The sequence below is a fragment of the Chlorocebus sabaeus genome, chromosome 1 (assembly GCF_047675955.1).
Source record: "Chlorocebus sabaeus isolate Y175 chromosome 1, mChlSab1.0.hap1, whole genome shotgun sequence".
In the NCBI taxonomy this organism is placed as follows: domain Eukaryota; kingdom Metazoa; phylum Chordata; class Mammalia; order Primates; family Cercopithecidae; genus Chlorocebus; species Chlorocebus sabaeus.
This window is the reverse complement of record NC_132904.1, coordinates 73117483-73141851: the sequence shown is the minus strand read 5'-3', so window position 1 is coordinate 73141851 and position 24369 is coordinate 73117483. Positions and strand designations below refer to the sequence as shown.

The following is a 24369-nucleotide window of genomic DNA, read 5'->3' as shown; positions in this document are numbered from 1 at the left end:
CCAGTTTTGTTAAAATAACTTAATATTTATGTGTAGTAGGATGTGAAATGGGACTTTCCTGTCTCAGAATTGCTGCTGTACCCCCAGAGCCTCAAAAGCAGCACCAGACACAATCCAGCAGGACTTGGGCAGATTATGATGCCCTCATACAGCCTCAGAGCAGCCTCAGAGCAGGAACTGACCCGGGAGAGCAGGATGGATGCAGGGGCTTTCCATGGGGAGAATCACCTCAGTGCTGTGCCTCACCCCACACAATTCAAGCCAAGAGAATGGGGCTTCCCTGGAGCTTGGGGGAAACAGAACCTGACCCACCTCTCCCCTGGAAAAGTCTGAAGAGAAAAGGCTGATGGGAGCTGTCCCTGGTGGTAGCATGAGGGGTGGGGGCTGCCGTGGGAGCAGCCAGTGCTTGCAGGGTGCAAAAGAGAGAAATGTTTCCTGTGCTACCAACCAGAAACAGTGCAAGGTATCCAAGTGTCAGTCATCATGAAAGATCCCTGCCCAAAGAAGTCTGCCCTCCAGGAGAAGGGGACCCCTACAGAAGGACCCTCAGCCAGAGTGAAGGGGACAGGCACAGGTGGTCTTGGGGGATATGTCACCCAAGCCCAGGAACTAACTGAAGGAGACCAACAAAGAAGCCTGCACACAACCCAAAAAATATTTGTCCCTTTAAAACAAGGGCTAGAGTTTGGGCATCGGACACCTAGGGGAGTCTAACAATAGGTTACAATAACTCCATTCAGATCTGACCTTGTGCTTGCCTATATCTCCCCTAAACCCCTCTCAACCCGGAGCCCAATTCAAAGAAGCAGAATAGATAATGGGAGAGACAAACAAGGCTCCCATTCCTCACTGCAGGTCTCTGAGCCAGCTCACAGAGCTCCAGGGGAAACTCAAGTTGATTTGTTGGCTTAGCTGAGGTGTAATTTACACACGGTAAAATTCACCCTTAATAATGTTCTCTTCTATGAGTTTTGAAAAACACATAAAGTTATGTAACTACCACCACAATCAAGATATAAATCCTTTCTCTCACCCTAAAGAGATAGGGTTTAGTTTTGGATATAGTTTTGCCTTTTCCAGAAAGTCATATAAATGAAATCACACAATATGTAGCCTTTTGAGTGTGGGCTCTTTCACTTAGTTCAATGGACTTGGGATTCATGCATGTTTTTGAAAGTACTGGAAGTTCCTTCCTATCACTGAGTAGTATTCCATTGAATGGATGTACCACAGGATGTCTAACCATTCACCTACTAAAGAACATTTGGGTTGTTTCTAGGTTTTGGCAATTATAAATAAAAATGCTATAAACATTCATATACAGATTTTTGTGTAAACAAATGTTTTTGTTTCTCTTGGGGAAATACCTAGGAGTGGGAGTGTTAGGTCACTGGGCAGGTGTATGTTTCACTTTCAAAGACACTGGCAAACTGTTTTCCAAAGTCATTTTCCAATATTCAATTCCCGTCAGCAATGTGTAAGAGTTCCAGTTGCTCCACATCCTCACCAACACTTAGTATTGTTATTTTTTTCTTTAATCCATTTAATGGGAGTGTAGTAAGAGGCTAAAGTTTTGTGTTTTTAAAATAGGCTTCAATTTTTAGAGCAGGTTTAGGTTCACAGCAAAACTGAACAGAACGTACAGAGTTCCCACACCCACCTACTTCCACACAACCACAACCTCCCCACCATCAACATCCTGCAGAAGAGTAGAACGTTTGTTACAATCAATTAACCTACATGGATGCATCATTATCATCTGGAATCCATAGTTTACATTAGGGTTCACTCTTGGTGTTGTACATTCTATGAATTTTGACAAATCGATAGTGACATGTACTCATCATTATAGCATCATACAGAATAGTTTCACTGACCTAAAAATCCTCTGTGCTCTGCCTAATTATTCCACTCCCCTCTAACCTCTGGCAATGATTGATCTTTTTGCTTTTGCCATAGTTCTGCCTTTCCCAGAATGTCATATAGTTGCAGTTGTTCAGTATGTAACATTCTCAGCCTGGCTTCTTTCACTTAGTAACATGCATCTGAGTTTCCTCCATGTCTTTTCTTTCCTTGATAGCTGCTTTTAAGTGCTGAATAATATTTCATTGTTTGAATGTGCCATAATTTATCCTCTCACCTACTGAAGGACATCTTGATTGTTTCCAAGTTTTGGCAATTGTGAATAAACCTGCTATAAACATCTGTGTGCAGGATTTTGTGTGAACGTAAGTTTTCAGCTAATCTGGATAAATACCATGGAGTGCAATTGCTAGATCAAAGAATAAGTGTATGTTTAGTTTTGCACACACACACAAATCTGCCAAACTGTCTTCAAAAGTGACTGTGCCATTTTGCATTCCCACCAGCAATGAGTGAGAGTTCCTGTTGCTGCACATCCTTGCCAGCCTTTAGTATTGTCAGTGTTTTGCATTTTGGCCGTTCTATAAGGTTTTTAGGTATCTCTTTGTTGTTTTAATTTGCAACTCTAATGATGTATGGCATTGAGCATTTTTTATATGCTTATGTGTCATCTGTATATCTTCTTTGGTGGGGTGTCTGTTCAAGTCTTCTGCCCATTATAAAATGGATTATTTTCTTGTTGTTGAGTTTTAAGAGCTCTTTATATATTTTGGATAACAGTCCTTTAAGCTTGCAGAAGAATGGCAAGAATAGTACAAAGAACACCCATGTATACCCTTTATCCATATTCACCAGCTGTTAGTGATTGTTAACATTTTGCTTTGTCACTTTCTCTTTATACACACATTTTTTTCTTAACCATTTTAAAGTCGCATACATCATTACCCCCAAACATTTTAACATGTATTTTCTAAAAATATATATATTATCTTACATAACTACAATATAGTTATCAAATTCAGGAAATTTAACATTAATATAATACCATCATATAATCCTTAGGCTAGATCCAAATTTCACAAAATGCCCCCAATAACATGCTTTGTAGCAATCTTCACCTGTGATCCAGTACTGGATCTAAGATCTTGGCTGCCATGTCTCTTTAGTTTCCTTTTATCCAGCACAGTTCTTCAGTATATTATTGTCTCTTATGACATTGACATTTTTGATGACTCTGGGCCAATTATTTCGTAGACTGTTTTTCATTTTGGTTTTGTCTGATAGTTTCTCTGTCAGGTTCTGCCTTTTTGGTGAGAATACCATTTTTCAAGAGATAAGAAAAACCAGAATTTTTGCTACTCTCACACTCACCATAGAACACTTCATTTCTGGTCACCAAAACATGTAGCATTTCTTCCCACCAACCACCAATTTTCTCCAGCGGGCACCATCTGGGTATCCTATGATTCAATGCTATCCTGACACTATCTACCTGGAGGTAGCGTCAGATCCACAGTGCTCCACCCCACTTCAGATGCCGATCACAAGTCCCAGGTTGTGACCTATGCTTCTGACCAGTCAGCTATAAATCAGGGTTCCCAAGATGTCCTCCTTAGGTTTAATTAGTCTACTAGAGCAGATCGTGGAACTCAAGGAAATACTTTACTTACATTTACCCATTTGTTATAAAGGATGTTAGAAAAGATACAGAAGAGCAGCCAGATGGAAGATATACATAGGGCAAGGTATGTGGGAGCTTCCATGCCCTCTCCAGGCACACTATCCTCCCAGCACCTCCAGGTGTTTGGCAATCTGGAAGCGCTCCAAACCCAGTCCTTTTAGGTTTTCATGGAGGTTTCATTAGGTAAGCATGATGGATTACATCATTGGCCTTTGGTGAGCAACTCAACCTACAGCCTGGGGCTGAAAGTTCCAACCCTCTAATCATGGCTCGATCTTTCCTGTGACCAGCCCCTATGCTGAAATTATCTAGAGGCCTCCAGCCACCAGTCATCTCATTGGCATACAAAAGACATTCTTATCACTCGGGAGATTCCGAGAGTTTGGGAAGCTGTTTTAAGAACTAGGGGCAGAGATCAAATATATATGTTTCTCATTATATCCCACCTATCACACCACAGAAGTGAGGTAGTATCTTTCTCGGGGAACCACATCAGAAGGCACTTTATGCCAGACCCTTATTTGGCAGACTTAAAAAAACATAACTGAATCTACAAGGAACTTAAACAAATTTACAGGAAGAAAAACAAACACTCCCATTAAAAAGTGGGCAAAGGACATGAACAGACACTTCTCAAAAGAAGATATTCATGCAGCCAACAAACATATGAAAAAAATTCACTGATCATTAGAAAAACGCAAATCAAAACCACAATGAGATACCATCTCACGTCTCTTGGCTGGCTGGGCGCGGTGGCTCACGCCTGCAATCCCAGCACTTTGGGAGGCCAAGGCGGGTGGATCATTTGAGGTCAGGAGTCTGAGACCAGCCTGGCCAACGTGGTGAAACTTCGTCTGTACTAAAAATACAAAAATTAGCTGGGCGTGGTGGTGGGTGCCTGTAATCCCAGCTACTTGGGAGGCTGAGACAGGAGAATCGCTTGAGCCCAGGAGGTAGATGTTGCAGTGAGCAGAGATCGTGCCACTGCACCTCAGCCTGGGCAATACAGCGAGATATCATCCCACACCAGACAGAATGGCAATTATTAAAAAAGTTAAGAAACAACTTCTGGCAAGGTTATGGAGGAATAGGAACGCTTTTACACTGTTGGTAGGAATGCAAATTAATTCAACCATTGTGGAAGACGGTGTGGTGATTCCTCAAAGATCTAGAACCAGAAATACCATTGACCCAGAAATCTCATTACTGTGTATATACCCAAAGGAATACAAATAATTCCATTACAAAGATACATTAACATGTATGTTCATTGCAGCACTATTCACAATAGCAAAGACGTGGAATCAACCCAAATGCCCATCAGTGATAGACTGGATAAAGACAATGTGGCACATATACACCATGGAATACTGTGCAGCCATTTAAAAAAAAAAAAAAGAGAGAGATCATGTCCTTTGCAGGGACATGGATGGAGCTGGAAGGCATTATCCTCAGTAAACTAATGCAGGAACAGAAAACCAAACACCACATGTTCTCACTTTTAAGTGGGAGCTGAACAATGAGAACATGAGGACACAAGGAGGGAAACACACACTAGGGCATGTTGGCGGGGGGTGGGGGTGGTGCATCAGGAAGAATAGCAAATGCTTGCTGAGATTAATACCTAGGTCATGGGTTGGTAGGTGCAGCAAACCACCATAGCACACATTTACCTATGTGACAAACCCGCGCATCCTACACATGTATCCTGGAACTTGAAATAAAAATAAAACTGAGAATGAGGCTTTTCATTGATATCTAACATGATATTGTCCCCTGCCCCCAAAGCTATAAGATCTGCTCAAGATGTCATCATCCAGGCTGACGGAAAGGAAAGCCAGTGAAACAAGCTTGCAAGGTACTGTTGTCAGAAAAATAAAGCTATTACATGATTCTACTCCACTGAGTCTGGCTTGTAATATGCATTAGGAAAAAATGGAAAGACTGGAATGAGGACACTCTCCAAAAAATCAGGGTGGGAGAAGGATTTCAGGTGGTTTCTCTTTTCTTTGGTTTATCAGTGTAGTGGACTCATACCCAGCAAGCATTTAATTTAACCACCTCCAAACCCTGCCCTCCCATTCCACTTTGAACTAGACATTGATCTTTGATGCTCATGGTCAAAAAGTAAAGAAGATGAAATAATGTAATCTTTGTCTTCTGAATTTCTAGTATCCCAGGTCATTCTTCTTAAGGGATTATCCAGGTCCATTTTTTAATGTAATTTTCACCTTATACCTGTAAGATTTCAATGACACTATATTTTCAGATTTTTTTTGTACTATTAACTTATATCACTCATGATTGATAATAAAAAATTGGTATTTAAAAAGGTGAAATATCACCTCCTTCCATGAATTGGCATTTTGAATTGTGAACCAGAAACCCGAGCAGCCTGGGGTGGGGATCGCACGTACTTTGCTCTCTCACCAGAACTGTCAGTCTTCAGAGAGGGGACTGGGGGTGGGGTGACTTATATGTCACTACAGACATCATGGAAATTCTCAGTGTGGCATCTGCAGGAGAAGGCGGAGCTTGGAGGCAGCACCTCAGAGGGGAAAACACCTCTATGGCAGTCAGCAGGCTGGCGTTTCTTCCTCTTAAATGTCTCTGATCTTGTCTCCATCCTGGTGTCCATGAGGGTTCAAGCCTTCATCATTTCTCACTTGGACTGTGGTCCCAGCCCAGACCTCCCTGGTCTCCCTGTGTTTGGTCCGTTCTGTAGCTGAATAATTATCCCAGAGCCCTGCTATTTTTCTATCTTCTTTCCATGGCACCCAGCGTTCCATTGCTTATTCAACTAAATGCATTCACAAACCCCAATACCCTAACGTCACATTCCCCCACCTTCTGGTTCCACCCAACCTCTCCCCACTACCAGTATCTACATCGCAGCCCACTGTGAGCTCCTCACAATCTCCCCAGCCTGCCCCTTCCTACCCCTCACTGAGCCTTTGCTCATGTCCAGCAATGCCTTCCCTTGATAGTGTAGCCTGCCCAGCTCTGGACTATCCTTGAAGGGCAAACATCAAAGCTACTATATTCAAGAAGCCTTTAGCAAACCTTTCCTGAATGGGAACTGTGGCCAGGCTCTGTCAAGCCCTGAGGATACCACAGTGAGGATGACACAAGCTCTGCTTCCAAGGATTCAGAGTCCATCAGGGAGTGGAGACATAGAAGCACATCAACAGAGTCAGAAAGGCTGGATGGGAAGAAAAGGACAGGAAAACTATATTGGTAGCAGAAAAGTATGTTGTCCTTTTAGGTAATGTATTAGTTTGCTAGGGCTACTGTGAAACTGGTTGTCTTAAACCACAGAAATCTATTGTCTCGGCTGGGCGCTGTGGCTCACGCCTGTAATCCCAGCACTTTAAGAGGCCAAGGTGAGTGAATCACCTGAGGTCAGGAGTTCGAGACCAGCCTGGCCAATGTGGTGAAACTCCCGTCTCTACTAAAAATACAAAACTAGCCAGGTGTGGTGGCAGATGCCTGTAGTCCCAGCTACTCGGGAGACTGAGGCAGGATAATTGCTTGAACCTGGGAGGTGGAGGTTCCAGTGAGCCAAGATCACACCACTGCACTCCAGCCTAGGTGATACACTGTCTCAAAAAAAAAAAAAAAGAGAAATCTTTTGTCTTGCTGTTCTGAAGGCTGGAAGTTCAAGATCAAGACGTCAGCAGGGCGGTGCTCCCTCTGAAGGCTCTGGGGAAGGATCTATCCAGGCCTCTCTTCAGGTTCTGGTAGATCCTGGACTTGTGGCAGCATAACTTCAGTCTTCACATGGCGTTCTCCCTGTGCATGTGTCTCTGTGCCCCCATGTCCCCTTTTTACAAGGACACCAGTCATATTGGAATTAGTTCCCACCCTACTTCAGTGTAGCCTCACAGCATCTGCAGTGACCCTATTTCCGAACAAGGTCACATTCTGAGGTACTGAGGGTTAGGACTTCAACATATGAGTTTTCTGGGGGGACAAAATTCAACCCATAACAGATGGAGACAGCCCAGAACCCAAAGGGCAGGGATGAGTGCAGAAGAATAAAACTGGGGGTGTTGGGTTCAAGCTACATTTGCCTCTGTGAGAAAGGCAGCTGTGTCAGAAGAGGGATCTAGGGAAGACAGAAAGAATTCATGGGGATTTAAAAACACATGTCACTGCTATGTGGTATGCCATGCCAGCTCTTTATTCTGTGTTTCCACAAAATCGATTTCTATTCTGGATAGTGGAGTCAGGGAGGGGATTGCTGATGTGCTGGGCCCAAAGCTGGGCAGGGCAAAACCAGCACTGCCCACAGGAGGCCAGGGCTGCTAGGCAACATAAGCTAAAGCAATGCAGCAAGGCATAGTGGAGGATATGGGAGAGTAGAGTGAGGCAAAGCCTGGGCAGCCGGCTTCGTGAAGACACAACTAACTGCATTCAGCCTCACATTGCCACATGCATTCATTTTTGCAAGTACATTTGATTCTCTTAAATACTTTATATGGTGGAAATTATTGTCTCTGTTTTATAGTTCCTATTTAGACACTGTGGCTTAAGGTGGCTCAAGTGTGACGTGACCTGCTGAAGGTACCATAGCAGGTACCGGCAGAAGTGGCTTTGAACCCGGGAAGTCTGATGGCAAAGCCCGTGTTTGTTCCATAGTCCTGCAGGGGCACTCTGTGCATAGCCTCTTCCTTTTTTTTTTTTTTGTGAGCCAGTCTTACTCTGTTACTCAGGCTGGAATGCAGCAGTGTGATCTTGGCTCACTGCGACCTCTGCCTCCTGGGTTCAAGCAATTCTTGTGCCTCGGCCTCCTGAGGTAGCTGGAATTACAGGCATGCATCATCATGCCTGGCTAATTTTTGTAATTTTAGTAGAGATGGGATTTTGCCATGTTGGCCAGGCTGGTCTCGAACTCCTGGCCTCCAGCAATCTGCCCATCTCAGCCTCCCAAAGTGCTGGGATTATAGGTGTCAGCCACCGTGCCTGGCCTGTAGTCTCTTCTTTAGCAACCCAGGCACCTCATGAACAGCTGAGATCCAGTAATCTGTGTGTATTGACTGACCAAGGAATGTTTCTGTGCAGCCGCCTCCAGAGCCCAAGCCACATCAGCTGCAGCTGGGGTGGACATTTCTTTGCCAGTTCAGGCTCACCTCACATGGCCAGCATCCTACCCAAGCCGTGAGTTTCCGCATCTGCTGCAGGCTCTTTGACACCACCTGACCTTGCTTGGGCAAGCATTGCAGCTCGGATGTCTCAGGGAACTTACCCAGTGGGGGATGGAGTTAGCAGATCAATCACCAGTTTCCAGTCCTGCAGATGAACAATTCTGGAAGGCATTCTGTAGGCTTCAGCGGTCCTGATGGAACACAGCCCTGTCGCCCACTGTGGAGACTGATGAAACACACCCTGGCAATGGCTTTGCTTCCTTCTTGTCCTGTTCTCCCCACTCCCTTACTCCTGCCTCCTGGGATCACCTCCCCAGTAACTAATTGCCCCTAGTCTTTGTCTCGCACTTGACTTTTGAAGAAACTCAAACCAAGACAGTGGTGGTGCTGGTGGGAAAGTGCCCGTTTCCAAGGGGGCCATTCTGAAATTGGTTAGAGCAGGGAGTAAGAAGCCAGCAAAGGCTGGAGTATGGAACATCACAAGGATTTTGCTTCAGGGGGAAAGCTGGAGAGGAAGACCTGGGGCATATCACACAGTTTGGGCTCCACTTAAGCACAGAAGACACAGACTTTGATTTGTATTTCTGGAAGACACACTGACTGCCCAGTGGAAGATGGATTAAAGGAAGCCAGAATGGGGTCGGGGAGACCAGTGAGGAGGCCACTGTCGTAACTAAGTGGAGATGATAAGATCCAGACCAAGGAGGCAACCACAGCCTGAAGAGAAGGCTAGAGTCCAGAATAGCTTAGAGAGTGGGATCACCAAGCCTCACCTTGGCAAGAGCCTGATAAGCTCAGGGGCTGGAAGCAGGGGAGGGAGACCGTGAGGGCTGACTCTAGGTGTCTGGTGCCTTTCCTGATGGAGGGGTCACAGGGCAAGGAGTGGGGAGGAAGGGACCGTGTTCTGAAGGTCTCTGGAGCACAGCAGAGGTCTGTGTGTGGTGCTCAGCGGAGAGGTCAGGCTTGGAGCAGACTTGGGAGGTGTCCACCTAGTGACCTCAGTCCTGTCCCTCCCTCCTAGCCCATTCCTGGCTGTGCAGCAGGACCTCTGCCTCTTCTCCTCTCTGGTCTCCAGAACTCTCCTCACTCCCAGCTTGAAGGTGGGGGCAGACAAGCCTGGGCCAGACCACTCCTGCCCCAAGACTCCCAGCAGGGCACTCTGAGTCCCAGGCCCCCATCCCAGGAGGAACAACCTGGAGGTGGGGGACACAGCTGGGACCTAGTGCCAGCCCTTGGGAACCTCTCTCTCATTGTTTCCATAGCAGCCCCAGCCCAAAAACAATTCCGGAGGCTCATGGGAAAGCAGCTTTTGCCAAGTCACTGCCCTGTCTCAGGTGGCCTGGATGGAGTGGGGGTGGGGCATTCCTGTGGCGTCAGGGAGTGAGGCAGGGAGGCTGGGGAAGACCTGGAGTCCTGGTTCTGCATGGTGCCTGCACCAGGCAGAATGGCAGCCGGAAATCACGGCTCACTCAAGGAAACTGACTGAAGAGAGGAATGAAGCTGTGGGCAGGGTGAAGGCCATCTGCCAGGGGTTGGGGAGCACCCAGAGACTAGCAACATCAGGGAGCTGTTACCACCCTGAGGACTGCAGGGCAGGGCAAGGGGCAGAAGTGGTGTGCAGCTGGGACCTCAGAATGCAGCAGCTGCCAGATCGTGGCCACGCAGGGAGCAGCCCGGTCACCAAATGCCCCCATCTCTGTCTTCTGCTCACTAATCTCCTGCCACGGCAACCGCTGGCCAAACCTAACAGAAAAGTGATGCATGCACAGAAGTTGGCCAACCCAGGCACAGAGCAGGATGGGTCTGGGGGTGAAAGAACAACGTTTACAGCATGGAACCTGGATGAGTCTCCCCACACTGCACTGCTCAGCAGTGGCTCCAGAAGGCTCTTCTGTGGAGCTGCGTGTCTCATCAGCAGAGGGGGAACGATGACAATGCCTATGTCCCCAACACATAGCGGGCACTCCAGACTCCCCTCCCTTCATCTAGTCCCCCTTCATATTTGACAGCGGCAAGCACCCCCTTGCACACACGGCCCCTCGTACAGCAGCTCTGACCCTGTGGGGCTTTCAGTCGGATGGGCTGCTTTTTGAAGCTCTCTGATGTGCAAGGCTTGGAGTCTGAAGACCTAGATTGAGGTCCTGACTCCATCCTTTACCTTAAGTTAGTCTCTTTCCACATCTGAATCTTGATTTCCTCACCTGTTAAAAAAGTCATCATAAAAAACTTCATCTCCATTATTTGTACCCACACCCTTAGCATCCTTTCTCCACATGCCCCGAGACTCTACCTCAGAACAGAGCTGCTTGCACTAATTCACATGCACATGTAAATGACTGGTGATGAACTTCAAGCTTTTACAGGGTAATGGGAGGATAAACAAATGAATCAGCCAGTGAGTTTAGAGGGTGTATCTTGTTCATATCTTTATCATCTGAATCTAGTACAATGCCCTGCTCCTTGTGGGTACAGGATAGAAGTTTGCAGACTCACTCAACTCTCATCTCATGTATCTCTGTGCTCTGGGTACCCTGACACAGCCTGGCAAGCAGAAGGTGCTTGTGTGTGATCAGTACCTGAAGGAATGACTGAATCCAGTGGGACCCAAAGGCCACATCTGAGCGTGGGGTTGTGGCCTGGGAAGGCCAGAAGCACCACCCCAGGGGCCTTAACCTCTCGCCTCTCTGTATGCAAGAAGTCAAGGCCTTGGCAACAGCTGCAGCCAGCTGGCACCGGGTCCCTGCAAGAGTCATTGTTTGGCCAAAACAGGAAGCCGCCCGAGGGGAAGTGTGGCCTCGCCTCAGTGAACCCCTGAAGAATGGCCCCCGAGAAACTTGGGGACGTGCCGGCAGGCACGGAGTGTATTACAGCAGCACCTCCCCACCCAGGCCAGGGGACAGTCCTCACTCGACCCTGGAGGCCTGGTGCAGTACAGGGCTGGGGACCAGGGGGCTGGGTTCCAATCCTGTGCAACCCCTCTCTGGATATGTCTCCTTATCAGCTCTTTGCAGTCGAAGGATTCCATGTCTGACTGTCTCATTGGTCCTTCTGGCTACCTGTTTCCTGTGGTCTGCCAGCGCTCGGTACAGACGAGGCCCATGGAATGAGCCCTTTTCCACCAGGAGTAGGGAAGCCTGGTGGTTCCATAGCACTTCACCGTTAGCAAAGCATCATATCATTTCATGTAATTTCCCCCAACAATTATACCAATAGGCATCGGCAGTGAGGCTCACGGTCCCATGTCATAGAGGAGGACACAGAAGCTCAAAGCCAGGATTCAAACTTGGGGCCTAGTGGGCAGCGGCTGAGGCAGCTCAGAGGAGGCAGCAGCCCCCTACAGCAACAGGAGGAATGGAGTTAGAGGCTTATGCTGGCAGCCTGAGGTCTGCTTAGTTGGCATTTATTTCTCTTAATTCATGCTGTGCCACTTACCCACTGTATGAGCCAAGCAAGTCACTCCATTTCTCTGTGCCTGAGTCCTCACTGGGGATCTGGAGATGATGCCTGTCCTGCTGAACCCAGGCTGTACAGGGGTCGCATGAGCAGAGGGGCAACTAACGCTCATCTTCGTGTGAACACATCGGCTGCTGACCCAGCCTCTGGTCCTCTCTTCCTTCCTCACAGAACCCCAATTCTGTTGGCTATTTTACCTGCCCCCAAGTTTAGCTCTAGAGTCAACCAGGACATGCCATTCCTGGGAAGCCGGTCAACATGACCCAAGTTGTCCCACCCGGATCTAAGGAAAAAACTTATGGTCCGCATTGGAAGAGAAGTCCTCTCCTACTCTCTCCCACTGGACATTCCCATGCAAGCATGGATTCCCCATTGCCACTGGCAGCCACCCTCAACCCTGGGGAGGATGGCAGCCCTCCTTATGAGGCTGGAAGGGGAACCAGTCAAGGACTAGAGAGCATGGAAAAGCCTGTATTCTTGACGATACCAGGAGCTACTCTGGACTTGCAGTGGTGTGACAGGATACACCTCTTTGCTTTATTTAGGTCGTTGGCAGCAGAGTCTACACTTACTTGCAGCCAAAGGCATCCTCATGCCCTTCATCATGTTGCAGTCACTGATGTACAGAGAAGGGGAAATGGGCCTGCCCTGCACACAGTGGCTCATACCAGGGCAAATTCAAAACCCCTGACTGCTCTGCCAGAGCTGACAACTTGTTGGTGTGAAGTTGGCCTTTGTTGAAAAATTGTACAGCCATTAAAATTATGTTTGCAAGCAATTGTTATTAACGTGGAGACGTGTTAAGTGAAAAAGGACAGAATACAAACGCAGGTATGTAGTGTGATCATAACTGAAAAAATGTTGGCTTTTGGAAGCTCTGCATTTTTTCTTCTCTGTTCCTTAGGGCATAGGCAATTCCTTCCTCCTTAAAGCTGGCCTCTCAGTTGGACCCAGGCCACCCCACTGGCATTAATGCTGCAAGACTGATGGGTTGGGGAGATAGAGAGTCCAGACTCCAAGACCCCAGCCCTGGCTGTTCCCTCTGCTCAGCCTCCAGTTATTCCCTTCCTCTTTCCTCCAAGGACCTCAGCCTCTTTATAGCCTTAGGATTACAGGGTTTTCAAAACATAGGAACTCTTAGAGCTGACAAAAGTGGAAACAGACCCAGATATAGGCAAGAGACGTGTCCCATGTCAAAAAGAGCTGGGACTGGAACCGAGGTATCTTGAGTCCTGGTCCAGGACTGTTCCCCATCAACTGCAGGAAAGCCAGAAATTGACATAACTTTTTCTGTTTTGAGTCTCCACCATATCCCCGATGTTTCTTGTCTTCATCCATCTTTTCTGTCTCTATGGCCACTGCTCTGATTCAGGCGTTGTGGTCTCTAGACTGGTAGTGGCCTCTTTCTAAGTTGCAGTTCACATCTGCAATCGTGCCTCCCAAATAGCTGCCAGAAGGATTGTCCTTAATGGAGACCTGACTCTGTCATACCCCTGCTTCATTGTCTGCAAAATTCAGGATCCTTAGGCTGGCAGAGAGTGCCCCTCGTGATTGACCACTCCCCAGCCTCATCTGTCACATAAGACCTATATTCCTTCTACTAAACTCAGTTGTTGCCTCCTCCAGGCAGCTTTCCCAGATCCCTCCATCTGTGGATGGCACAATGTATAGGTCCATCATGGAACCCTTTAAAGGATGAGAAGGTCTAACCCCAGCATCTGCTCCTCTGCACCACGAATGCTTATAAAGCACATATCACGTCTGCTCAGCATTCCTGCCTGCCCTGCACCCTCCACCAGGTTTGACCTTGTCCGTGTGAAATTTCCCCTTGTTGTTTCCAGGTTATCTGTCCTTAGCCCCAGGAATGAGCAAGTGGGCAAAATGTAGGAGATTCTGACTCCTCATCCTCAGCAGGCTCTGGTGCTCCCCGCTCTGCCCATCTGCTGATTCAACATGGATGCAAGTGAGTCTCTAACGAACATCAGAGATGTGTTGCAGCAGGCCAGGCCTGGGGCTCTGTGAAGTCACAGGGTCAGAGCTTAACAAACAATCCCCTCTGAGTATGGCCAAGAAAAACCCCGAACTTGGAGCCCGATGCAGAGATTCCAGGAGCTCCACTTCCAGGAATTAATCCTGAGAGACAAATATCCAGAAGGTGGACAAAGAAGAACATGGCAGAATTTATTTATAATAGCAAAAATCTGGAAACAATCTAGAAGTCTAGCAGTAACAGCAAGGGTAAATACATTCATGTATATTCAGATAGTGAAAAATTGTACAGCCATTAAAATTATGTTTGCAAACAATTGTTATTAACGTGGAGAAATGTTAAGTGAAAAGGGACAGAATACAAATGCATGTATGTAGTGTGATCGTAACTGAAAAAATGCATAAAATCTGGGAGGAAATATCCAAAAGTGCTAGAAAATGATTGACTTAGGGTAGAAAGATTAAAATGTTTCATATGTTTATGCTTTCCAAATTTTCTATTTAATAGTATGAACTTCTATTCATTTTTATAGTCAGGAAAAATGAGTTAGACATAGGGAAAAAGAAGAGATTAATTCTAGTCCCAACTCTGGTGATAACTGGACACAACCTTGGGCAAGTCAGCCACCCTCTTCCAAAGTTTATTTCCTCCTTGTCTATTCATCTGTTCCTTCTTTCCTTCATTCTAGAAGGGATTCACCTGTGCCAGGCCCTGTGCTGGGCACTAGGGACCCAAACATGAATCAGAATGTGAACATATAGAAAAATGTCTAACCTTCTTCATAATCAGAGAAATGCCAATTAAAGCTAAGCCAAGATATCATTTCTCGTCTATTAGATTGACAAAAACTCAAAAGTTTGAGAACGTGCACTGTGAGGAAGACTGTGGGAAAAGAGGCCCCTCTCATACATTGTCTGACGGGAAAACAAAATGGTGCAAGCCCTACCTGGAGGGGAACTTCTGTCGCAAAATTACATTTGAATTTACCCTTTACCCTGGCAATCCCATCCTGGCAAAAATAAGAGAAGACAGATTCATAAAGCTATTCACGGCGGCATCATTTGTAATAGTAAAAAAACTAGAAACCACTCAAATGTCCATCAATAGGGGTTGCTTGACCACATAATAGACAACTCTGTAGCTAGAAAAGGGAATGAGGCCAGGCGCAGTGGCTCATGCCTGTAATCCCAGCACTTTGGGAGGCCGAGGTGGGTGGATCACAAGGTCATGAGTTGGAGAACAGCCTGGCCAATATGGTAAAATCCCGTCTCTAATTAAAATACAAAAAAAAAAAAAAAAAAAAAAAAAAGGCCGGGCGCGGTGGCTCACGGCTGTAATCCCAACCCCCTCTCTACTAAAAATACAAAAAATTAGCTGGGCGCGGTGGTGGGCGTCTGTAGTCCCAGCTACTCAGGAGGCTGAGGCAGGACAATGGCGTGAACCTGGGAGGCGGAGCTTGCAGTGAGCTGAGATCCGGCCACTGCAGTCCAGCCCGGGCTACAGAGCAAGACTCTGTCTCAAAAAAAAAAAAAAAAAAAATTAGTCAGGTGTGGTGGCGCACGCCTGTAATCCCAGCTACTCGGGAGGCGAGGCAGGAGAATTGCTTGAGCCCAGGAGGCGGAGGGTGCAATGAGTAGAGATCACGCCACTGCACTCCAGGCGAGTGACAGAGCAAGACTCCGTCTCAAAAAAAAAAAAAAAAAAGGAATGAAGAAGATCTCAGCATGCCTTGACAGCGTGACCTCCGGGCTGGGTAAAACGTTAACTGAAAAGCAGAGTGGACTAAAATGCATGTAGTACTTTATCATTTTATCCAAGAAAAAAGAGGGAATACACAATACATGCGTATTTTTAAAATTAAATATCAGTTAAAAGATAAAAAATAAAATTAAACAATTGTTGTCTGTTGGAGTGGCGAGGAAGTGTGGTAAGGGAATGGAGTAGAAGCCAGACTTCTCTGAATATACCTTATTATACAGGTTAGCTTTCAAATTACATAAATTCTTTACATAAAAATAAAACAAAATTAAATCTAAATAAAAGTCAAAAGCAATCCCCCCAAATCAAAAGCAAAATGAAATCAATAAATCTGTGTATTGAACTGGTGTCTTCACCGAACAAAGTTGAATTATTTTAAGTGATTTAGAAACCTGGTAACTTGACTATAGCTTGACTATTAGGCTATATATTCTAAGGACAAAAGAATCACAGACAAATTATAAAGTGCTTTCAGTAATCAAGTAATCATATTATTAATACCACTATTGGTATTATTATTCTGATATTTTTATAATATGTATATATAGAAAGAAAGTAGGAGAAATGAATCAGTAATAATGTCAATGTTGTCAGGAAGCAAGACGTTCAGCATTAGACAAAAGAGATTCAGATACAAAATCAAAAAACTTACGTAAAAGCCCTATAGTTGAAGGTTTCATACAAAGTATCAGTATGAACCCTTGATGTATATCTTCTTAAGAAAAAAAATTCCTAGCTCTGCACCTTGAGAAGGTCTAAAAGCAAAGACCAACTGAGCACACCTCACACCTCACACCCAGATTTGTGGTTTCTAAATGCCACTTCTCATAAAAAAGAACCAGGGTTCTTGAAGAACTATCTAATTCTAGGTCTAGGCAGAAAACATACAAGACAAACCTGGACATCTCGTTTTACCAGAAAGTCAGGATGGTATTAAACACTCTTAGGGTCAGGCCAAAAGGACTTAGACGACCAAGAGAGCTCTGTGGGCCAAAGGTGGGACAATTTGAGTGATAACAAGGTTAATAACTGCAATAAATTGAAAATCTCCAAATGCGTTTAAAAATATTAGATAATAATTTTAAAAAACAAAAACAAAACCAAGGATCAAAAAATCTTTGCTGATCACCTCTAGAGACTGTGAGGGAATCAACTCATTATTCTGAAAACTGATAAATAAAGGAGAAATCAGCCAGCACTAATCCTGTCCTTCCTAAACCAATTGTACCTCAGAGGAACCAAAGCATCAAGGAGAGAAGTTTTTCTCCATAGAAGTGTTCCAGCTAATAAATGAAGAAAGAATGATAAAATTAAAACATCATTGTTTTGTAATTCTCTAATGAAATACTAGATGTAGGCAGCGATCATCAAAGCCTTCTAAAAGCACAAAAGGAGAGACAACCAAACATTATAAATATGATGTGCCTTCTGAGGAAAGCAGACACGCCACCTGTGAAGCATTCTCCCTCACACACTGCGTCTAATCAAGTGTTTAGATCTAACTACCAATTTACGGGAAAGGCAGGAAACTGAAGAATGTGTTAAATAACACTATGGGGGAATGCAGCGAGAAGGTGGAAAACTACGTGGGATCAACAACTTGGCTTAGTCAACAAATAAATATATATTTTTAAATAGGAAATCCCAGCATTTTGGGAGGCCGAGGTGGGAGGATCGTTTGAGCCCAGGAGTTCGAGACCAGCCTGGGCAACATGGCAAAACCCCATCTCTACAAAAAAAAAAAAAAAAAAAAAAAAAAAAAAATTAGCCAGTGTGGTGGCACATTCCTGTAGTCACAGCTCTTAATACTTGGGAGACTGAGGTGGCTGAATCACTTGAGCCTGGAAGGCAGAGGTTGCAGTTAGCCGAGATTACACCACTGCCCTCCAGCATGGGGAACAGAGCAAGATGGTGTCTCAAGACAAAATAAAAATAAAAAATAAGGAGAGACCAGGCTCAGTTGCTCACACCTATAATCCCAGCACTTTGGGAGGGTGAGGTGGGAGGATCTCTTGAGCTTAGGAGTCTGAGACCAGCCTGGGCAACATGGCAAAACCCTGTCTCTACAAAAATTACAAAAAATTAGCCAGGTGTGGTAGTGCATGCCTGTGGTCCCAGCTACTCAGGAGCCTGAGGTGGGAGGATCTCTTGAGCCCAGGAGGTGGAGGTTACAATGAGCCAAGATCATGCCTCTGCATACCTACCTGGGTGACAGAGTGAGTTAGACCTTGATTCAAAAAAAAAAAAAAAAATAACCATCCCCCTGCCCCCCCCCCCCCAAAAAAAAAACAAAAAGAGAGGAAGGAGAATAGATTGAAAGAGATTTAAGAGAAAACAATCAAATGCAATGTATGGAACTTGTGTAGATCCTGATTTTGAAAAAATTAACTTTAAAAGATCTATAAAAAATCTTTGTTAGACGATGGGGAATTTTTTTATTTGGAGACGAGGTCTTACTCTGTTGCCCAGGCTGGCCTTGAACTCCAGGGCTCAAGTGAACTTCCTGCCTCAGCCTCCCAAAGTTCTGGGAATAATCATGCTTAGGAGCATGATTTGGAGTAATCTGGAGTAATCACGCTTACAAGTGTGAGCCACCACGCCCGGTTTATTGAGGAAATTTAAACACCACTAGACATTTAATGATAATAAAAAATTATTATTAAAAATGTAGGCAGGATAATGGTTTCTGGCCATGCTTTTATCTTTTAGAAATACAGATTGCAATATTTATTTATTTATTTAGAGACAGGGCCTTGCTATGTTGCTCAGGCTGATGTTGAACTCCTGGCCTCAAGTAATCTGCCCACCTCAGCCTCCCAAGTTGCTGGGATTTACAGGCATGAGCCACTGCACCCGACTCCTTGCAGTATTTGTGGATAAAATTATTTGATGTTTAAATTTGCTCTGAGTAATCCAGTGGGGAGGAGTTGGGGGATAGAAATGAAACAAGGGTGGCCTGAGTTGGTGAGGGTCGAAGTTGGGTGAGGAATACACTGTGTTTTTGCACTATTTTTGTTGTGTGTTTGAAATTTTCCACAATAAAATGTCTTTGCTTCTGTCAAGGAGGTGGGGAGGAAGACCTAGACTTTCCCTCCAAGGCTGAGGTGGGGGACAGGAGATTGGGACGTGTGAGCTTTCCTCAGGAGTGTGCAAAAACAGGAACGTGCCTGCAGAGGGAGGAGTTCCCGAAGAGGAAACGGCGCAGGAGCAGCAAATACAGAGAGGATGCACACTCTGAAGAAGGCAGGCAGCTTCTGCAATGAGGGAGCAAATGGGCGTGTCAGGGGCAGCAGCTGGGAGAAGGCGGGAGCGCCACCCGCGGAGAGTCTGGGATGCCCAGCCAAGGAGCCCTGGAAGGGTTGCCCTGGGGACTAACACTGTGGGCTCTGTGTTTTAGCCAGGTCACCCACGCAGCTGAATAGAGGATGGACTGGAGGGAGAGGCCTGGATGTAGGTAGGGAGGCCAGAGCAGTGGCCAGGTATTTCCTGGACTGGGGTCCTGGAGACAGACAAGGAGGCCTGAGCCAGGGAGTCGCCTGGGATGGACTGCAGGAGACAGTGAGTGCTGCAGCCAGGAGGAGGGTGCTGGGAGGGAGGAGGGCAGTGAGACCCATCTGTGGCCTGGGCAATTTGGTGGATGTTGGTGCCACTATTAAGATAGGTTGAGAGGGCAGGTCAGGCCCCTTCATCTAGCGCCCTGGGCTGGGAGGCAGGGGCCTGGGATCTGGCCCCAGCCCTGCTATCTGGCTGTGGAACCCAGGGCATGTCTCTACCCCTCTCTGACCTAGGGGTCCCCATCTCTAAAGCAAGGGCTAGGAGCCTCAGATCAGGGGTTCTCCAAATCTGCCCTGAGTCAGATCTGTGCCCAGCCTACGCGTGCACCCTTCTTGCCTGCGAAGGGCTCACGAGTTCTCATCTGGCGTCACTGAAAATCCAGTGGTGTGATGTCAATGGCATTTCCCTTCAGAAAAAGGAAATGAGCTTAGTGAGCGTGTTACCAGGAAAGGAAAGTTAGTCGGGCCCCACCCTCTGCAGCCCCGTGCTCCCCGCACAGAGCATGCAAGGCCCCACTGCCTGGGGCTGGGGCAGGACCCAGAAATGTCACAGTTCAGAGAGAGGCACCAACAGAACAGCCTTGACTTCCAAGCAGGGCTGGGCTGCCCTCAGCAGAGTCAGCACCTTCTCTGGCTCCCATGGCCTGCACCCTGGCCACACTCGGAGACTGAGGTCACAGGTAGCTCCAGGGTCTCATCAAACATCAGCAAGGCCCAAAAGCTGAGCTCTTTATAGCCAAGAGACTGAGACCCAGACAGGAGAAGGGGCCTGGCCCAGGACGCAGAGTCAGTCAGAGGACAACCCAGACACGGGCCACATGGCACTAAGGAGTCAGGTGGTCCCTGAAGGCTTGTCTTGGTTCAGAGCTCGCAGAATGCCCCGTTCTTGGTGGATGTACCCAGAAAGTCCCTCTGGAGTTCCAAATGTTAAGTGCCTTTACTGAATAAAACCACTCCCTGACCCTTAGCTTTTGACCATCTGAACATTCCTTAAAATGAACTATGAAGATGAAATGAAAACCAGTGTCAGTCTATCTAATACAATTGTTATATACTTTGGAAAAAGTGCATAGTAAATTGGTAAGTTTGGCATATTCGGCAAATTGGTCATTTGAAAACCTGATCAGTTGGCAAGCTGCTCATCAAGCAGATTCGTTTTTAGGGATTTGACCTAGAGCCTCCCACAGACTCCACCCACCAGGCCTCCTCCCACCTTTGAGCTGCATGAGCCAGGCCAGATCCACCGCATCTCCCCAGCCCAACCCTCAGCCCAGAACCTGACACACAGGCGGATCCAGGCTCTAGCTCGTTAACTGCTGAGTAAACTAAGCAGATGTTGAGTCCGTGTTGAACCTGAGCACCCTGGGTAATTGGAGGGGCCCACAGGAGGTGGATTAGCAGGGACGGCCCTGGTCAGCCCCGACACAGTGAGGTAACCGGCTGGAAAAACCCCTCACCTTTGCTCTTATTGTAAAAGTCAACTCAGGTCATACTTTCCACTGTGCCCCCCACAGCGAGGGCATCTGGTTCACCCTCCCACGCACCCAGGGGTAGGGAGTTTTCAGGTGAAGTGGAACTAGGTGTTTGTGTTTCTGCACCTCTACAGGATCGCTCAGCAACAAAGGAGCCAGAAAAGGCAAGGTGTACACACCGTGTGCAGCATGGGCAGGCCTGCAGGCGTGCAGGTAAGAGTGTGTGCATGCAGGCGTGTGCACACGAGTTTGCAGGTGCAGATGCGGATGGCTGTGATGCGTGGTGGTGGTGTATACATGCAGATGCTTATGGATCCATGCCAGTTGTTATTAAGCACATATGTAATCCATGTGTGTCTGTGCATGCATGTGTTTGTGTGAGTCGCAATGTGTATACAACCTTTCATAAGTGAATTGAGTACATATACCTGTTATCCATGGAAGAGTATGATGACTAGACACGTAAATATGTGTGTGTGTGCATGTTTATACTTTGTGCATAGATGCATGATTGTGTATTTATGCTAATCCATTTAAGCATATGGGATGCGTGTTGATGTTTGTGTAATGTCTGTACATACTCCCTAGGTGCATCTTAATAGGAATATGGCTGGGTGCGATGTGTATGTATGTGTGTGCCTGTGTGAACAGGTGTGCCTGGAGGTCTGTGAGTGTGTGGATAGGTATATTTGCCTGTGTGCATGTGTGATTCATGTGGTGTGAGTGCATATGGTTGCAGGCAAATGTCTGTGTGGGTACACACGTGCCCTGTTGCCCTTTTTTATCTTTTCCACTTGGGAAATCACAGAACTTCTGAGTCCTAACCATGGCTGGTGGCTCTTCCAGGAACAGTTTCCTGGACCCAAAGGGTAAGCTTGTCAGGGACCCAAGTGAATGAGGAAGTGGGTGGGCCTGGATCTGCGGCTCCTTCCTCTGAGAACTGCTGTGGACCAGGGAAATCTTGCTGCCACCTCTGGTCTTTGGTCCACCTCTCAATAGTAGCTTTCAAAGCTTGTTTTTTTCGGAGGGGTCTCCATGGAGCATAGTCCTAAGCTTCCAGCCTATGTTATCCCTGTCCCTGGACCTGTTTGGTTGACATTCTCTTACAGTTTAAAAAATACATCCACATCCATACTCTTAACTAATCCTTGTGACCTTCTAGTCTGTTTGGAGAGGCTGGGAGCAGAGTAGTTAAAAGAGCCAGGCCTGGTTCCATTCCTGCCCCCTCTTCTAGTTGAACAACTTCCACCTCTTCCAGCCTCCCTCACAGGAATCACAGATCACATGAGATGACACCCATGAAGGGCTTGACCAGCATCTGGCACATGGTGAGGCCTGCAAAAATGTGGGCTATTGTTTTTACTATTATCCCCGTTTTATAGATGAGGAAACTGAGGCTTGGAGAGGCTCTCTGTCTTTGTCAACCTGGAGATGCTGGGAAGGAAGTGAGACCCATCCCGCCTCAGATGCCTGTCCTCCGTCGTCAGGAGTGTTCTCTTGTTCTTCCGGGCTTGGCCAAGTGGTGGTAAACCCCACATGTGGTTCTGTGGTTGCCCACACAGTCCTAAAAATAGCCAACAGGAACCCAGGGGCTCCCCCTTGGTGAGTGGCAGCATGCCCGGTCCTCAGGCAGCCACCGATCTGCTCATTCGCCACAGGCAAGCAGGTCCTGTCTAGGGACGGGCTGGGTGGTCTGGGTCCCATGCATGATAAGCCAGAGGCTGTGCCAAGCTTGTAACAAAGATTATTTTATTTCATTATGTTTTCTTACGTCTGTGATGTGGAGGCCATGGCTCCACTGGACTCATGAGGAGACTGAGGCTTAGAGCAATGAAGTGACCTGCTCAAAGTTAAGGAGCTTCATTGAGGACCCAAGTTGTTCTGATCCTAAGGTCACCATCCTTCCTGCCCTATCTTGAACCTGGAGACAGCTGTGCAGTGGCAAGGGAAAGACCTTCAGAGCCACACTGATGTGGCCTCCCTAATGACCCCTGATGGACTTGGTAAGTCACCTCACCTATTTCAGCCTCAGTTTCCTCACTGACAAAATAGGAACCACACTGCACATGATGTAGGAGTGTGGTGGGGATCCAATGAAAGAAGGCACACAAGCACCCAGGGGAGGCCTGGCATGCAGCCAGTGCTCAGTACACAGCCACTCACTGGCTCTGCTCCTCCCCCCATTGACTATGCTTCCAAAGCTGGGGTGAGAGGAGCAGCATTGGTCGAGCTCCCAAAAGTGTCCTGCCAAGTCAGGGAAGTGGAACCACCCAGGAGAGGCCAGGAGAGAAGGTCCCTATGGCAAATTGAAATCTCCCAAAAAAGATCTCAGGAGTGTTCCTAATTCTACACTCTGGAAACTTGTCATTCCCCATCAGGAGATGGAGTCCATTGCTCTTCCCCTTGAAACTGGGCATGCCTTTGAGATGGCCTCCATGAAAAGAATGTGACAGAAGCGACATGAAAACTTTTAGGCTAAACCTAAAATGTGGTACAGCCGCCACCCGTCTGTCTGTCTATCTTTCTGTCTCTGTCTTTCTCTCAGCATGCTTGCCCTTGGGACTCAGACACCATATTTTGAGGAAGCCCAAGCTACATGCAGAGGCCACTATAGATGTTCTGGCCAAAAGCCCAAGCTTCAGCTGCCAGACATATGAATAAACCAACTCTTCAAATGATTTCAGTTTCCAGTGCATCCCAGATACTATCCAGAGGAGCAGAGATGACCCATCCTCTCTGAGCCCTGCACAAATGCAGACTTGAGAACAAACTAAATGTCATTGTCTCAAGCACTAATTTTCAGGGAGGCTTGGTACACAGCGCTAGGTAACAGGAATAGCCCCCCTCTTCCTCTGCAACTCTCCCCAGGTACAGGCAAGCTCCCCCACCCATGCTTCATCCCCACCCCGCAGATAGAACCTGGAGTCAGTCCTTCCACCCACAACTTTGCCTTCCAAACTAAGCTCAAAGCCCAGCTCTGTGCCTTTCAGATGGGTGCACTAGGGCAAGTCACCAACGCTGTATGACAAATCCCTCTGTGTCAGATGGGAATGATAATAGTGCCCCTGAGGAGTCTTGGGGGATTTAATAAAGTGCCTGGAACATAGTGAGTGCTCATTAAGTGGACGCAGGGACATGAGGTTTGGGAAAAAGGAAGGGGTTAAAGATGTTGCCCCAGTCTCTGACTGGGAGGAAGAGAAGAGGAGCAGGTTTTCAGGGAGCCTGGGAGCAAATAGGTCTAGGCCGGATGCTAAAAGTGAGGTGCCCAGCTCTGTGCAGGTTCCTGAGGAGGACCTGTCCTCAGGTGGCTCACAGACTGACCAAGACATGGGATGCTACAGAGTGTGGCTGGGCAGGCCCAGGCAGGAGCTGGTCAAGGGTGAATGGGGTGGGGGGGTGAAGGGTACGGCAGCAGGAGCTGGGCCAGGGACCTCAGAGCCAGGTGGGCACA

At 47.0% G+C, this 24369-nt stretch overlaps 1 long non-coding RNA gene across 1 annotated transcript; it reads left to right on the top strand.

Moving 5' to 3' along the window:
- Positions 1-18883: 18883 nt before the first annotated feature.
- LOC140713500 (uncharacterized) lies at positions 18884-23596 on the top strand. Its single transcript, XR_012095604.1, has 3 exons — positions 18884-19346; positions 21053-22921; positions 23464-23596. It is a non-coding gene; the product is annotated as an uncharacterized lncRNA (long non-coding RNA).
- Positions 23597-24369: the final 773 nt, after the last annotated feature.